Source organism: Delphinapterus leucas, chromosome 16 (genome assembly GCF_059928025.1).
Source record: "Delphinapterus leucas isolate spDelLeu-1000000601 "Yukka" chromosome 16, BTC_Dleu_Yukka2, whole genome shotgun sequence".
NCBI lineage: Eukaryota > Metazoa > Chordata > Mammalia > Artiodactyla > Monodontidae > Delphinapterus > Delphinapterus leucas.
This window is the reverse complement of record NC_143144.1, coordinates 32,725,789-32,742,021: the sequence shown is the minus strand read 5'-3', so window position 1 is coordinate 32,742,021 and position 16,233 is coordinate 32,725,789. Positions and strand designations below refer to the sequence as shown.

Here is a 16,233-nt window from a genome sequence, read left to right as displayed (position 1 = left end):
GGACTCAGCTACGACCTTGCTGGGAATGCTGGGCAGGCCTCCCACCCCCCAGCCCCCAACCTCCCCCTCCCGGCCTCTGAGTCTTGGATTTCACAACTGTACAATGAACAGGCCACCTCCAAGGCCCCATACAATCTCTCCAATCTTCTCCCTCCCCACTGCTGGCCCCCAGCTCGTTGTCTTAGAAGACGCAGCAGAGTCAATGTCAGTTTCACACGCTGGCTTCTCCCCCTTGTCTCCCTGCCTTCTACTTTGGAAGTTCCCTCTGGCCTCCCGGCTGCTTCTACCCTTTATCGGCTCAGCCTGGAGGGTGGGAGGGTGACACTGAGGTGTCCTCCTGATTGCTGAGGCACAGATCCTGCTGAGGAATGCTCCCCCCACCCCGAGGGCTGAGGAGAGCTTATGTGTTCAGGGGGCCCGGGGAGGCTGGGGCCTGGCTGGGGCCTGGACACTTGTCTAGAATTGAACCTGACAGGGTGTGGGCCACCTGGCGGGGTGGCCAGAAAATTGGCCTGGAGCCAGGGTCCTGGGTTCTAGCTTTAGTCTCATCCTTGATTCACTGTGTGCCCTGGGTAGTCATGGCCCCCTCAGCCACAGTCTCCTCAACTGGTAAGATGAAATAGTTGTTCCAGAGAAGTAGTTTTTATTAATAATCTGGAACTCCCTTTTCTTTGAGGAAAATCTTATGTCCTATCCTGATGTATTGATATAAACCAGATGGAAGCAAAGTCACTCAGCTTTTTGTGATGGCTGAGGGTCTGGGGCCCTGCCCACACAACTGGTCTGACCCCGGGGAGCCCTGGGGTAGACGACCCGGACCGTGTGGTCTCCAGACATGTTGTAATGATGGAGCTGAAGGAGACTCCTGCAACCTTTTCAGGGCTGAAAGTGCTGGGGCTCCGTACCCCGACTGGATGGGTGAGGCTGGGGAGGTCCAGGAGGAGAATAACCCACTGCCGCCCCTGGCCCTCTGCACTTGGTCTGGGGCACACAGTCTGGAGGGGCGTCTGGGAGTCAAGAGAAGGCTCTCTCCACCCACGTGTCTCCCTGACTCTGCAGGGAATGTTTCGGTTTGTTTGGGCCCAGTCCTGCTTACTTGCTCCCTGGGGCCTCCTTTTGCAGAGGCACCAAGCTTCCTTCTCCCCACCCCCACCCGGCTTGATGGAATGCAGAGGGGAGAACAGCCCAGGCTGAGGCAATGTCTTGAATTATTTTGCAAACACGTTGGGTTCAGCAAAGCCCCACATACATCTTGTCCCCAGCACCCTCTCCCTGGATGTGTGAGCCCATATGTTCCTGGGCAAATGTGCTCCGTCTGCTCGGGCTGCATTTGCAATTAGCTCATCAGGATGCTGTTCTCTAATAGCCCTTTGATGTCCAACGAGCCTCCTAAGCCTGTGTGTTTCCTTTCCTTTGAAGCAGGACATCGTGTTTTGCCAGAAGTCAATGAAACGCCATAGTAGAACAGAACGGTTTAATTCCCTCCTCAGATACAGGGCTGAGGGAGTTCAAACGGACTTCCGCCCACGCCTGCTCCCCGCATCGGCCTGTCAGATGCCCACCTCAGAGGCCTGGTGGAGGCCGCGACCCCTGGAGGCTGGACCTTCCGAGGAGGCTCTGACCACCTTCACCAGGTAATAGCCCAAACCACCTGGCAGCCTTGGCCCGCCCTTGAGCCTTGGGGCTCCTTCCCTGACTGCACGTCGATTTGCCCATGACCCTGACTCCTTGGTTGGCTCTCACCTTGATTGGCTATTTCCTCTGACATGGACCAGGCATGGGGCTCTGGCCTGGCCCGAGTTCCCCTCTCAGGCTCTGGTGCCCTCTGCACTCCGGTTGGGCTACTTTTGGCTTCAGAACTCCTGTCTCAGCCCTGACAGCTTTTGGTGACCTCACGTATTAAGTGTCTAAGGGAACATGCCCCCAGGGCTGGCTGGGGCCTCAGAGTCAGGCCTGACCACGAGAGGCCTGGTCTTCCCGTGCGGGCTCTCGTACAGGGGTGAGCACCTGTGTCTCACATGCTGAGTCCATCTGCTGCTGCGGGAACTTCAGAGTCCTGCAAACTTCCCTTCCTTGGTGTTTTGGGAGTTGCTAAGGGTGCGGGTCCTTCCTGCATTTTTTGATGCAACCATCACTGCAGCTCACTAGGCCTGCTAACCAAGCCTTCACTGGGGACCTCCAGCCATACCAGTGCCTGCTGGACTGGGCCGGGCCAGTTCTCCTGGCAGAGTGCTGCTTCCTCGTAGCTGGACATGCCCAAACCCGATGCTGGGAGCTGTCCTGGGACCCCCAGAAGACATCCCGGTCCCCCTTATTATCTGCTGCCTGGTTCAGAGCTGGGAGGTTTGGACACAGACCCCTGCACGTTCCTTGTGAAATTAGAAGAAGCATATTCCCTGCCTTGGCGTCATATTGGCTGAGGGGTAGAGAGTTCCATGCAGGGGATTTGAATCCCAGTGAGTTATTCATTCATTGATTAATTCACTCACCAAAACTTGGTTGAGTTCCTATTAGGTGCCTCACCCCGTCTGCCCTCATGGAGCTTATACTCTAGTGGTGGGTACACCCCATTGCACAAATAAACAGGAGGTGTTTATTACTGGACAGGAGAGAGCAAAGCTAGGATGAGAATATGACAGGGAGCGACCAGAGGCCGGTGTAGGTAGCGTGGTCAAGAACTTCTTCGAGGAAGTGACATTTAAGCTGAGACTTGGATGATGAATAAGAGCCAGCCATGCAAAGCTCCAGAGGGAGAGCGTTTCCAGAGGAGGAAGGAGCGGTGCAGAGGCCGGGGCTGAGGATAAGTCTGGTAGGTTCAGGATCAGAATAGGGCTGGTGTGGCTGAAGCATGGTGAGTGAGAGGGGCAAACAAGATGGGAGATGGTGTGGAGAACTTGGGGGCTGCCAATCACAGACTAGGATGAGAGGTCAGATTTGATTCCAGTGGGAAGGAAAATCCTAGGAGGGCTTGATGACCAGAGAGACTGGGTCAGATACAACCAGGGCATTATCATTTCACTTCTTGAAGCCTCAGTTTTCTCATCTGTAAAATGGGCATAATAATATCTCCTCCATAGGGTGGAATAATGAATGAGGAGACAGTAGAAGAATAAAACTAGATCATGAATTATGTGCTGAGATGAATTGTAACAACTGAAGGTAACTCTTCTTTTTCAGTTTCCAGGAAACCAGGATGAAAGCAGAACAGGTTACCTAGTGGTAGGAATCACCCAGCTCAACAGGGGAGACCATTTCTAGCCCTAAGTTTAGAAAGGCATTTACCCCTGAAGGCTTAGATGCCCTATCCCTTATTTTCTACATCATTCCTACGCTCCTGAGACATCCTGATCATCTTTGGCCACTGGTTGGTTTAGGACGGACCTGGGGAGATGGAAATAGGACCCAGGCTACTCCTGGCTTAGCTGTAAACTGCAGAGTTACCTATAGATTTGGAATAGCTGCCAGTGAGCTACTGCCCTCAGCTTTATCTCCCATGGTCTGTGCCCTGGTCAGGGGCTGGTAAGAGGGCCTGGTAACTATCCAGAGAGTCTGGACTGAACCTGGCTCCAGGCACTGGTGTTTACTTCCTCCGGGTTTTCTTATTTGAAACCCACGACTTGTAAATAATCTATGGGTTGTTGGTAAAGATGGAGCAACTTATAATGGTACAGAGTCGCCGTTGGATGGTAGTCTGCCTCCTGCCATGGTTTGCCTTTTATGAGCTGTATGATCGGGGAAAATCACGTTAACCTCCTGGGCTACAGTGTTCCAGTCTGTCACACAGGATCGGGATCTCTTTCGGGAGGGCTGTCGTGAAATCAAAGCTAATGCCCCATCAGGCCTGGCCATGACAGAGCTCTACACCCCATTCTTTTTATTCACGAACGTAGCTGCAGTTGCAGAACCACAGCCAAATTGTGAATTAGTGATACACAGCCTTGTTGGTTCCAAGGATAATCAATTGTTGAATAAGTCTAGATCTTGGTCGGCCAGGTGATGTTTCAGGTAACTGGCAAATGGCTTGAAAAAATGAATGGCTTTAAGGCAACTCCAGACAGCCTTCCCAGGTCCTCCCAGCAGAAGCAGAGGCAGTGGAAGCCCATCCCTATATCTGTGGCTGGGAACCGGGCAGGGAGCCCAGGGGGCAGACACGTGGTTGACTCCTCTCCAGGCCACTTACAGCTGAGGGCACGGGGCCCAGCACAAGTAGATGCTCAACATTCAAACACGAGTCTGTTTACTGCTAGATTCCAATGGTTTTAAGCAAGGCGTGGCTGGGCCTTTAAAAATAAACAAATCAAACGTGCCAAATTGCTTTGACAATCTCCTCATTCATGCCTTTTGCTTGGTCCTCTTCTACTGGACCCACTGCTTAGATACTGTCCTTTACTTGCACCCCCTAACACGTTCATAGACACTCATACACATTCTCGCACCCTCACTCACACGCACCCACACACACCCCGCAAGTGTACTCAGAGAACAGCGCTGCAGAGGGACTGAGGGCTCCATTCGAGCACCTGGAGTTTGATCCTGGTTCTAGCACGCCATTGCTATGGGGCCCTGGGCAAGTAACTTAACCCCTTTGAGCCCCGTCTGCAAAATGAAGAGAAAAATAACATGCGTAACTCCTGTTGTCAAGAAAGGCATGTAAAGCGGTCAGCGTGGCACCTGGCAGGTAGGAAGTCCTCAGTAAACGCTAGCTATTCATCCTGCAGTGTCCCCACGTGCACTTACACACCAGCACTCGAGAAAAAGCACACCGAAACACGCAGCGAAGAATCGGGGCTTTTCGCCTCTGTGAGCCAGTGGGCCAGGAGACAACCAGGGTCTGGGCCCGGTTGTGGCTGGAGGGTGCTGGGCCTCGCTCTTGGTCTCGGGTCGGGGTATGGCCTGCTGGGGCCATGCTGGGCAGGGAGTAGCAAAGGTTTCTATCTGGGAAGAAACGGATGGGAGCCAACAATGGCCTCTCATCCTCTTGTCAGAAGGCTGTGGAATTAAAGCCACCTGGCTTTTGTCTCTATCAAGTGGTCTTTTATATGGAGAGATAACAAAGGACAATTAATATAGCAACTGGAGCAACCTTTGATGCCCCGGTAATTTCTCTGCCTTACAATTATTGAACAATCAGGGTTTTCCAGGCTCCCAATTAAATCACAGTCGGAAACAGAGACAGGCAGAAAGTGGACATTGCAGCTAGAGGCCACACTGACCCAAGGAAGGACAGCGATCTGGGACTCCAAGGGAATGCCCGGGGTGGGCGTGGTGGCAGAAAGAAGGGTCTGGGTTGAAAAATGAGCCTCCCACCTGGGTGGCAGCTGGACCAGCCTGGGAGAAGAGCAGATGCCGTTGCTGATGGAAGGTCTGGGAGGGAGCATCTGGCCCCCGACGCTGGCACACACCTCGGAAAAGCAGGCTCTTGGCACGCCTGCTTGCCCAGGCTGACACACCCTGGGATCAGGAGCCGGCCCTGTGCTCCATCTGGGGGAATTGGCATTAGCGGAGGCTGGTCCTCTAACTCACAGAGGGGTCGCCTCTGTGCTCATGTAGGCACCAGCCTATTGCACCTCTGAGCTTCCTCCAAGGGCAAAGCACTCGATGATTCAGGTTTAAGTAGCATCAGAGAGAAAGGTCGGTTCTCCCCGAGAAGGCCAGTTCCCTGCCTGGAGCACCCATCGTGATGGGCCCTCCCCAGCTGCTCTGCATCAGGACAGCTGTTCAGGCTGCTCACAGCTAGGTGCACCTGCCCTGGCTTCAGTCCCCCATTTTGGAAACTGGTCCTCAAAATTCTCCTCTTCCTCATTCATTGTTAATGTAGCCTCTACTTATTCAGCCCCGCTGAGGCGCCGGGCTAGGAACACCACTCACATTCCCTTATGTGAGCCCTACAACAACCCTTATGAAGTACTTACTATTGTGTCTGCCTTATGGAAGAGAGAATAGTTTTCCCTGAGGGTACATTACTTACCTACAGCTATGTTGCTCATAAATGGCACAAACAGAATTCAGACCTATATCTACCTGACTTCAAAGATATAGCCTTAACCACTGGACCACACGGCCTCCCCTTGATTGTTGCAAAATAGATGGGAGCCAAGCTGGTGGCCCAAAGCACAGTCAGCTCACACAGCAGGAAGGGTGTTTGGAATGCCGCCCCTGGCCTGGCCACTGCTGTCACCATGCCATCCCTTGAGAAACCTTTAACTATGCCTGTGTCTTTGTGTCACCTGCTTTATACTCAGAGTCCTGAGTGGGACCATCCTGTTGGCCAATTCTAAACCCCATTCTCCTGTCCTGGAAGCTGAGAAAAGAAATGTCCACTTCCTGGACAATATGAGGGATTTTGAACCCCTGCACCCCACATACTTTGGGCCTCTCTCAAATAGAAATTGGGTTTGGAGGCTGGGAACCAAAAAGAAAAAGTACATTTGTCTAGTTCAGATTCCTAAGAAACGTCATCCCCATCCCCACCCCTTAACACATGGGAAACATGCTGGCATTGATTTGGGATATCTGTGGTCTTGTAGGGGGAGGTGGAAGCACATGCCACATAGCCTCCATCTGAGACCCCATCTTCCTACTTTCCTTTGTGGATGGAGGTGTTGGGGCCCAGAGAGGTTAATATACCTGCAGAAGGTCACACAGCTGCTTAGTGACATTATAATTATAAATAAAAATTCCACCCATGTATACCATCTTGGGGTGGCTGGTCTGAATCAGTGAATGTTGTATGAAAGGACTTTTCCTCCTTTCCTCCATCCCTTTCTCTCTGTTTATGTTAACTAGCAAGCCCTATGATAAATGCTCTGGGGATACAGGTAAGTACGAAACCTGATCTCTGAGCTCAGGGAGCTATCCAAGGACTCCCAGGATTCAGGAAGGGTGAGCAGAGGGTGCCAAGAGCAAGCTCTGCTGGTTTAGACAATGACTTGGGTCTCCTCATCCTCTTGCTTGAGGCCAGGGGACGTCTGAGCTATAAGAAGGCCTCATAAAGTTGTAAGGAAGAATGATGGCAATTTCTCAAGGCTGATTAGGGACAGAGTTGCTGGCAGAAGGTCCATGGGGTGGCACATGGCCCACCTTTGGGCCATGCTGGGGATACGCCGGTCCTTGTCCCACAGAGAAGATCTCTGTTTCCTTGTCTGTGAAGTGAAGACCATGGTCAGACTTCTTTTACAGTGTTTTTTCATGAGGATTAAGTGGTATATGGTGATTAGAGAGCTTTGTAAACGGTGAAGTGCGTGCACACTTGTTACTAATATTTTGTGAAGCTGGAGGTCCAAGGATGCCAGCTCCTCTGAGACTGATGGAAGTTTGGAGGCCCTGGGGCTCTGAGAAGGCCTGGATTTTAACTCCAAATCTGCCTGGTTTTGCTGCTCTAAGGCAAGAACCTAGAGGAAAGCAAGCGGCATCATGGAGCCATGGAAGAGCCTCAGATGGGAGCCTGTGATCTGGGCCTCATCCCGGGCTGCCTGGCTATGGAACCTTGGACCAGTCTCTGCTGATTCTTAGGTCTCAGTTTCCTCAACTGTAAAATGAGGCAAAGGTGGAGGGACCACAGGGATGGGTGAAACAATAGAGTAGTCAAGAGCTCAGGGTCTGAGCTGAGGCCTGAGTTCCAATCCCAGCGTCACCACATGTGAGACATGCAAATTGCTTGACCTCCTCCTTCTCCCTCCTGGACCTCAGTTTCCTTACCTTTATAGTGGTGTAATAACAGCACGTCTCCCTCGAGGTTACTGTAAGCCTGCAAGGGGCCAGCATGTGGCAAATACTGAGGACGGTTCCAGCGGTGAGTGCCGAACCCCCAAGCAGTTTTGTCGCTGCCACAGATTTCTTCTTCTTCAGACATGCTCTTGTTCTATGGATAGGGATGGAATGTTTTACGGGGGAGCAAAGTGCCCTAGAATGGATGAGCCAGGACACGGCGCCCAGGGGAGGGTGACAGTGGGGGGTAAACGGCAGCAGCTTGTTTACTTGGCATTAGCCCACTGACACCCCGCCTCCCTCGAAAGCCAGACAGAGCCTCTAAACTTATCCACCTTCGGAGGACGTTGGGAGGCTCACGCTTATATTTCTGAATTCCTTCCTCCTGGAAAGCCCCCGGCAGCCTCCATGCCAAAGCTGCTCCTGGGGATTAGGGGTGAGTGACGGCCCAGCACTGTGGGGGTTAATGGCTCCTGGTCGATGTGGGGTGGGGTGCACGCTCGCTGATGCAGAGACAGCAGGTGAAGGGTACTTTATTACGATGCATGACTGGTTCCTCGGCTGCTTCAGCATCTGCCCGTGCGCACGCAGAAGCTAGCAAGCGATTCGCTCTATTTTGCCCCTGAGTGTGCCTCCCGAGGAGGGAAATTATTGATTTTTAACACCAGACACATAAACTCGAAGCTATTCCCTGTATTCTTTGGTCCCCGGCGGTACCCTGCTGGACAAAGTTGGCCGTTTCAGTCATCAGACACACACGCAGCAGAACCAGGTGGTCATCACCTTGCCACCACGAGGTGGAGGAACCTTGGTGTTCTCTGAGCTGGTCCTGCTGTGTGAGGTGCCAGCCCTCCGGACCCGCCCTCATCCCAGTCCACTGCCTTTCCCGAGCTTGTGGGGAATGGACTGCTGAGCGATTGAAGGAAGTGAGGTCCAGGTCCGGGAGAGAGGGTGTCGGTTCTGGGGAGTAGAAGTGAGCACTGGACGTGATTCTGACCTCTGAGATGGGACAGCTCTAGGGCTGTGGTCATCACTTTATCTCCTCCAAGCCCACAGTTTATATCTGTAAAGTGAGGGTTAAATGGCCACTGTGTGTGAACCCATAGAAGATGGATGGACAAGCTTCCTGGGTATTAACCATGGCTCTCACCATGACCCAGGGCATCTGTAGTGTGTGTGTTAACACGCTACAGCATCGAGCATCCCTGGGCTATCAGGCTGGGTGGAGACTTCCCTAGCTGCAGGCCTATCTGCTCATTTTCCAGGTGGGAAAACTGAGGCCCAGGGAAGGTGAGTTACAATGAATCTTCTTGTTTCCTGTCTCAATCTCCATCCACCCTCAGATCAAACACCCAAAATGTTTTCTTCTATTTTCTTATCTGCTTTGTAAAGTGTCTAAATAGATTTCGCTTTTATAATTAGAAAAAAAAAACTGTTACAATAATGCAAATCCATTGCCATTTTTTTCTTTTCAAGAAAAGGCAGAAAAGTAAATGTCTCAAGGACATTTGAAGAAGGCACAAAGTTTGGCAAATATCAATCACATCAAGCTTATGATCTATATGATTTTAAAGAAATTTTAGTGATCTTTTCCCGTGGTCTGCAGAAGAAACCAAAACTCCTCAACCCAACGTCCAAAGCCTCTTCCTGTCTGTTCTTCACCACCCATTTCCCAATCCCATCTGTACTCACACATTCTCTGCTCAAAGCAGCCCCCTGCCTGCTTCCTCTCCCTCCAACCCCACATGCCATTCTTCCAGCTCCCAGCTACTACCTCTGAACTTCCTTCTTTTAATTAAAAAAGAAAACATTTTCTTTTTCAGCAATAAAGTCATTCCCTCATCTCACTCAAAAAGTCTAGAGGTGGGCAGGGGTTTAATGATGGAGTCAAGGGCCAGGCTCTCTTTCTGCTCCAACATCCTCAGCATGCTGCATGTATGCCCTCATATTTATTGCCTCATGGTCGCAAAATTGCTGCCACAGCCCCGAGCATCAGCTCTGCGCTCAAGGCAAAAAAGGGAGCAGGGCAGCACTGGCAAATCTCTCTGTCGTCAAAAAATTAAAGCTTGGGCTTCCCTGGTGGTGCAGTGGTTGAGAGTCCGCCTGCCGATGCAGGGGACACGGGTTCGTGCCCCGGTCCGGGAAGATCCCACATGCCGTGGAGCTGCTGGGCCCGTGAGCCGTGGCCGCTGAGCCTGCACGTCCGGAGCCTGTGCTCCGCAACGGGAGAGGCCACAATAGTGAGAGGTCCGCGTACCGCAAAAAAAAAAGAAAGCTTTCCCAGAAGCCCCAAGCTGATTTTCTGAGATGTCCCATTGGCTGGAACGCATCATGTGACCACTTCTAGTTGCAAGGTAGTCTGGGAAAGTAAACATCAGCCAGAAGGGAATATCATTACTTGATTGGTCCAGACAAACCATGATTCATCTCTAGGGGTAGGGCACACTGTCATTCTGAACAAGATCGAAGTTCTGATAGCAAAGAAGTGGAAAATGGCTTTTGGGGAGGCGTTTTCTGGTGACTTCCTGGGCACCGTGTTTTGTGACTGAAAGCCTTGATGTTCTTCATCTTACCCGCATCCACATGGGTAATTCTATCTAATGACCCACCAAGCCATTGATTCTCAATTTATCATGAGAGCCTGATACTTCCCAGGTCAATCTCCTGAGTTCCAAAGCCCTCATCCAGCCTCGGCCATAGGCACCCACTCCTCCTTGCCCACTGCAGGGCAGGCTCCACATCCGGATCCCTCATCCCTAGTCTTATTCTCTGACTTCAACCTCCCATCTCTCCAGATCTTTTCGCCCTCTACTCCTGCTTTTATTTTATACTAGTTAGTTAGCTTGACTCTCTCCAGCCCTCCTATCCTCTAGCCCAGGGTTGCAAATTCTTTCTTAAAGGGTCAGATAGTATTTTAGGCTTGTGGGCTATGCAGTCTCTGTTGTAACTACTCAACTCTGCCCTTGTAACACAAGCAGCCAGAGACGCTGCATAAAGAATGGACATGGTTGTGTCTAATAAAACTTTATTTACCAAGCAGGCAGTGGGTTGGGTTTGGCCTCAGGACATGGTTTTCTGAGCCTTGCCTTCACTGGGCTGTCTCACCTAGACTCCTTGGAATATTGCTTCCACCCTTCTCTTCGGGCCCCTTGGTATCTTTACCCCCATACTATTCATTGTGATATAGCCGATCTTTAATGAGAGTTCTGGGTGTCAAGTTCTAGGCTAATTGCTTTATCTACAAGGTGGAAAACATTAATCCTATTTGCCTGATGGGGCTCAGAGTTGCACTGTAGAGAGTGCGCTCCAGACCCCCACCATAGAACAACACTCTCCCCTGCTCCTTCCCCCACGGGTGGCCTCCTCCTGCCAGATGTGACAGGGTCTGCAGAAGTCCTTAGGCTGCTGTGAACTGATGGAGTGCTCTAGACGTTCACCTGAGCCTCTGGACCCCTCCATGTTCATGGTCCAGTCTCAGCTGAACCCTCTGCAGAGCCAGCCATCTTTACTCAACTCAACCCCTCCATACCCTACTTACGACCACGCTTTGCCCTCTCCTATCTCCGTCATCACACCTCCGATGTCACTGAGGACGTGGAAGCCACCACGCAAAAATATTTGCTCGGCTTCCGGCCTCCCACCCTCCTTCTCGTTTCTGTGTCGGACCCCCTTCCTGCCCTTCTCAGAGGAGGTCTCCTGATCAGGTCTTAACCTCCTGTGCATCACGGAGCCCACCTTTCCCTGCCTCCTCAGGGACCTTGCTTTGTTAATTATGCCTGGTTTCTTGAGAAGTCCTTCGCCACTGTCTGTAATCCTACCCCGTCTCCCTGCTCTTAAAGCAACAAACAAACATAAAAAAAAACAGCCCTCTCCTCAGCCTGCCCTCTAGACACTGCTCCTTTTGTCTCCTTCCTTTCACAGCCTAGTGTCCAGACATAACAAGAGCCTTCCCTCATGATCTCCACTCTCTCATCTCCCATTAACCCTTCAACCGCTGAAATCATGTGTTCCCTCTCTGTACTCCCCTGAAATTGCTCCCACTGACGTCACCACATGACCTCCTAATTGCCAAGTGCCATGGGCTTTTCAGTGCCCCATCTTGCCTGACCCCTCTATGGCATCTGACCTTGCACAGCATTTCCTGTTTCTTGAGACCACCTCCTCCCTGGCCCTTCTCCCCAGTTCTCCCTCCTGCCTCCCTCCCTCCGTGCTCATCCTCAGTGTCTTTTGCTGGTTCCCCTTCCCGAGCCTTTTGCATTAGCTTAACACTCTCACCGGCTCTGCCCCTGGCACACCTCCTCTCTGGGTGAGTCTGACAGTTCTCTTGGCCTCAATGATCACTCACATCTGGTTATCTGCCCAATGGCTCTCTCTAGCGCAGTTCTCCCTGCTGAACTTCAGACCTAAATATCTGAAGGCTTCTAGAAATTTCCAGCTGGATCAACATGCCAACACTGAAGGTATGATCTCTTCCTCCCAATCCTGCTCCTCCTGGAAACCTTATTTCCCCAATGGCCACAATATCAATTCAGTCATACAAGCCAAGAGTCAAGAGCTAGCCTAAGCTTGTGTCTGTCTCTCAGTGCCCACATCAGACTGGCTGCCAGATTCTGTTGATTCTGCCTTTTTTGTCTCTGCAAATCCAATCTATCCCTTCCTCTTCAACTCTTCTGTTTACATGTCTCTTGGGAATAATTTAATTGTTTGACTCAAGTGTCTACATGTGGGCTGCTGGCAACAATCATTCCTCTGCATGGCTTCCATTCCTCATGGATGCTGGCTTCCAAGGCAGCAAGATGCTCCCCACGGCTCAGGATTCCTTCATTTGGGGTTAGTCGGCCCCTTTTCTCAACCTCTGACCCTAACAACTGACTCACTTCAGGACCTGGATTGCCCACGAACCCTCCCTGCACTCTCCCACACCACTCTGACTGCTGTTGCATGGAAAAAACCCAAGCTCACTCAAGAACTTCCTAACTTTTCATTTCGGACTTTGATGAATTAGTTCAATATGAAATGGGTCACTGCACACATGGTAAACCATTCAGATATTACAGATACAAATAGACAAAGAACTCTTCTTCTCAGAAATATCTGACACCCCTGTTCTCCTTGGCAGGGGCAATGACTGTTACCACTTCTATAGTTTTTCAGAAATGCTACTTTTGTTCACATGCACAGATGTGCTTCCAGCCTGCATTATCGAGCACCAGAGCCACATGTGACTATTTAAATTTAGATCGATATAAGTTAAAATTAAAATTACATATTCAGTTCCACAATCACACTGGCCGCACGTCCAGCATCGCTAGCTGAATGTGGCTCGTGGCTACCCTACTGGACAGTGCAGATGTAGAACATTTCCAACAGCACAGAAATTTCTAGTGGATGGCGTCTAGTTGACACAGCGCTGTGCACCTTGATTTTGTAAAAAAAGAAAAAAGAATTTTATCTTAAAAATAATGCCTCCACCTCATTCCTTATCATTATTGCATATCATGAGTTGTTGAACCAAGTTCCCTAGCGATGGACATTTCGGTTGTTTTCAGGCTTTTGCTGTTACAAACAACTTTACCACAGACTTTAGTTATATATGTATTTATGTCCATGCATGAGTGTGTCTACAGGATACAGTTCTACAAGTAGATTTGCAGGTTCAAAATATACGTAATTTTTAAAATATTTATTGGAAAATTTTCCTCACATGACAATTACTCCATAACAGTGGGACACACACCTATTTCCACACGACTTCTTCAACGACACACATTATTGAGTTTTTCCATTTTCTATTTAATAGGTGAAACATTATACCACATTATTATTTTACTTTTCATATTTAAAAGTATGAGGGATTATAAGTCATTTATATATGAATTTTTTTCTCTGAAATGCCCTTGCCCTTTCTTTACATTGAATTGTTGTTGTTTTTCTTATTGATTTACAATATCTCTTTACATATATTAGCCCATTGTCAGATGGCCTGCTATTCTTGTAATCTGGGTTTGTCTCCACTTCTCTTCCTTACCAGGAAGAATTGTTTCATGCTAATGTGACTAATGTTATCAGTATTTTAATGGCTTCTGAATTTTGTGTCTTAGAAAGGCCTTCTTTAATGTTATGAAAGGTACTCTTATATTTTCCTTTACTTATTTTATCGCTTAATTTTTTTTCTTTCCTATTTGATCAATGTGGAGTTAATTTTAGTGTAAGGAGTGAGATAGAGATCCACATTAGTTTTCCAGCTGGTTAGCCTCAAATTATTTATTGAGCGATGCTTCTTCTAATGAACTAAAATGTCAACTTTACTATAGTATATGAGTTGCAGGAACTTCTCTGTATCTTGGTTACCAGATTTGTAAATGAAAATAATAATTTAGGGTTGTTGAAAGGGCTAATGAGATAATTATGAGTATGTAGAACAGTGCCTGGCACAGAGTAGGTTCTCAATAAATGCTATCATTACTGATATTCCCTCCAGATATATATGTCTATTTCTGGACCTTCTATTCTATTCATTTAGTCTGTGTACCGTTCAGGATTTGAAATTGCAAACAAAGAAACCTACTCTGCCAACTGGAGCAGAAAAGGGATTTATTAAAATCTCCTGGGGGACTCTCCAGGGAGGCCAGAGAATCAGACCTGGTGGCTGTGCAGCCAGGAAGCTGGCCTCCCTGGAGGACTGTTCTGGGGAAGACACCGTTGCTGCTGCCACCTCTGGGCACAAATCTGAAGCCCTCCCTGATGGCACTTGGGGGCGAGGGTGGTCATCAGGAGCCCCCACCCCCTGCTTCTCTCACCCACAAGCCTGATGTCTCCACCACCTCCGCCATCAACTCAGATCACGTGCGGCACCTGCATTCCCATTACCCTCTCCTAATCCAGGTCTCATGTGGGATCACCTGGTTGGCAGAGTCTAGGTCATATGCCTGGACGCTAGCTGTCGGGACTTTTGGACCACACTAATATAGATCAATTTAGGAGGAAGTGGAATCTTTACAACAGGTCTCTTCTAATCCGAGAATAGGGTGCGTTTTCATTTATTGAAATCTAATTTTATGTCTTTCAGTAGAGTTTGATAATTTTTTTTCTATAGATTAGGCTCAGTTTGTATACAGCATATTTTTAGGTTTTTCAAATCTTTTTATTACTGTAAATGGGATCTTTTCTTCATTTAATTTTCTAATTGGTTATTTTATATAGGAAAGCTATTGATTTTTAAATATACTGATTCTTACTAAAATCTTCTAGTGTTTTTTGCACTTTTTAAAAAATCTGGGATTTTCTCCTTGTTTTAAAAGTGTATAATCAGATGACCAATAAGTGATGATCATTTGGCATGGTCCTTTCAATGCTCTACCTCCTAATTCTTTCTCTTCTTTATTTGCATTGGCTAGTAGGTCAAAACAATGTTTAATATTAGTCATGACAATAGGTGTATCAGCTTACAATAACTCTGCATAGCAAACCACTCAAAGTTCAGTTGAAAATAATAATTTATCCTCGTTCGTATATCTGCAGGTCAATTGAGGGGGGCTGATCCAGGCTGGGCTTGACTGGGTTTGGCTCCAGACTGCAAGTGGGTCCAGGTCCGCTCTGTGCATCTTTCATCTTCCTTGACCAGCTAGCAAACTATGGCATCCTTTTCTATGTTGATGATGGAATGCAAAAGTGGTGAATAGAAATACATGATGCTGCTTACATCAGGGCTCAGAATTGGCACTGTGTCGTTTCTGCCCACTTCCCACCAAACAAAACACGTCACATGACCAAACCAAACCTCAGTGGGGTGGGAAAGATACCCTGTCTTTAGGAGGGGAAACTGCAAAATCACATGGCTAATGACATGGACTCAGGGAGGGATGAAGACTTGCACAATGAGCAAATTACAGTGGCATTCTTTGCTTCTTCCTGACCCTAATGGAACGGATTCTAGTGGTTTGCCATCAGAAATGACTGTGAATTTTGGCTTGAGTTGTGATATATATATATATACACACACACACACATACGACATGTATATATAACTACAGGTATAGGTAAATACAGGTACAGATATATATATATATATATATATACACATACACATATATATAAGTATATATGTGTAAAAATTCATATTAAGGAAGTTCCATATTTTTCTATTTAATGAAGAGTTTTTAATCAGGAATCAAAGTTGAATTTTTTATCACCTACTTTCCCAGAATATATGGAGAATGACATGGTTTTCTTATTGATATTTGATATTGTGAATTATATTAATTGATTCCTTCATAGAAAACCATCCTTGCCTCAGGGAATAGATTCAATGTAGTGGTCGCATGTTACCCTCTAAAAATATATTTGTGTTCTCCTTGATCATATTTTATTTAGCGTTTTGCATTTACGTTGTGTTAAAGATAGGACTATAGATTTTTGGTGGTGGTGTTCTTTGTTTCTGGATTTTGTTTTCACCATTATACTGGATTCTTAGATTCACTTGAAAGTCCTTTTCCCCCTTCCCACAATGCTCAGGGGCACTTTAAA

The 16,233-nt window shown here is 48.4% G+C and overlaps 1 long non-coding RNA gene across 5 annotated transcripts in view; it reads left to right on the top strand.

Moving 5' to 3' along the window:
- LOC111168492 (uncharacterized) overlaps positions 1 to 16,233 on the top strand; it is a 254,501-nt gene that overhangs the window by 159,347 nt on the left and 78,921 nt on the right. For 4 of the 5 annotated variants that reach the window (XR_016388086.1, XR_016388084.1, XR_016388085.1 and 1 more), the window contains one exon: positions 1,491 to 16,233. This exon is cut by the window's right edge. This is a non-coding gene — a long non-coding RNA (uncharacterized LOC111168492). The remainder of the gene's footprint in view (positions 1 to 1,490) is intronic. The other variant, XR_016388083.1, reaches the window with a different exon arrangement.